Here is a 1,159-nt window from a genome sequence, read left to right on the forward strand (position 1 = left end):
AGTAGAAGGACTTCTATTTTCTAGAAGAGAGAGTAAAATTTCGGAAAATGGAAAAGTAAAAACCCAAATATTGAAAGTGAGATCTCAAGTCAGAACAATTCTAGCAGTATACACTGACTGCTGTATCCTGAGTGTTGAGTAAAAGTTAATTAACTTCTTCTGCTTAAGTCGAATACATTTGAGAGATAGAAGTTAAGCCGCAGCTGATTCAAGTAGACTGAGTGGTGGATTGAGAATGTTCGTTCTGAGAACGAAAGGCAGTAACTAGCATCTTCAGCAATAATTTTATATTGAGCATAAAATACTTTATATTATTATTTGTTGTTTATTTACTTTGCTTACGAATTATTCCTTTCAGAACAGTAACCAAGTCTTTTTCATCTTAATTTTCTCATAGAGTGCCTAGGATAATGTTTTTTCATATAAAACAGACACTTGAATTTTTCCTTTCAGGTTGTCCAGTTAGGGAATTTTACCCATTCTAATCACTTTGTATATGTTGGCTTGTTATTAGGTGGTTTATAAATATATAGTGGCCTCACTTTTTAAAAACATACTTTATTATCACTTCTCGGCCTTTTGGCTAAGATCAAGTGTAAAAAAAATACTTTATTTATTTTTTTAAGTTTATTTATTTATTTTGAGAGAGACAGCATAAATGGAGGAGGGGCAGAGAATGCGGGAGAATCCTAACCAGGCTTGGTGCTGTCAGTGCAGAGCCTGATGCAGGGCTTGAAGCCTCAGGATCTTGAGATCATGACCTGAACTGAAACCAAGAGTTGAATGCTTAACCGACTGAGCCACCCAGGCACCATATATTGGCCTTACTTTCACATGTGTTTCTAAAGACAGTTGGTGACCTCTACATATAAGAATTCTAGAACAGGAAAGAGAAACTATGGCAAACTGGTGAAAACATTATTTGAGGATAAAAAGAACTTTCAGCATTTGCTTATTCATAATTATTAGGTCACCTCTTATTTCAGCTATTCCTGATGTTTATTCTTTGAGAACTGAATTCTTCAAATATCATGAACCATATATGTACTATCTGCTATTTTCTCGTCCTCTGCTAGTTGCTCTAATTTGTAAGTAGCTTACTTTTATTGCTTTTCCTTACACAATGTCATATATTTGTTTATCAATTCAACTCTATTTT

At 34.0% G+C, this 1,159-nt stretch overlaps 1 non-coding gene across 1 annotated transcript; it reads left to right on the plus strand.

Annotated features, from left to right (window-relative positions):
* The first annotated feature begins 563 nt into the window (after positions 1–563).
* On the plus strand, positions 564–760 carry LOC122199086. Its single transcript, XR_006193341.1, has one exon. It is a non-coding gene; the product is annotated as a U2 spliceosomal RNA (small nuclear RNA).
* Positions 761–1,159: the final 399 nt, after the last annotated feature.

This window comes from Panthera leo, chromosome C2 (assembly GCF_018350215.1).
Source record: "Panthera leo isolate Ple1 chromosome C2, P.leo_Ple1_pat1.1, whole genome shotgun sequence".
NCBI lineage: Eukaryota > Metazoa > Chordata > Mammalia > Carnivora > Felidae > Panthera > Panthera leo.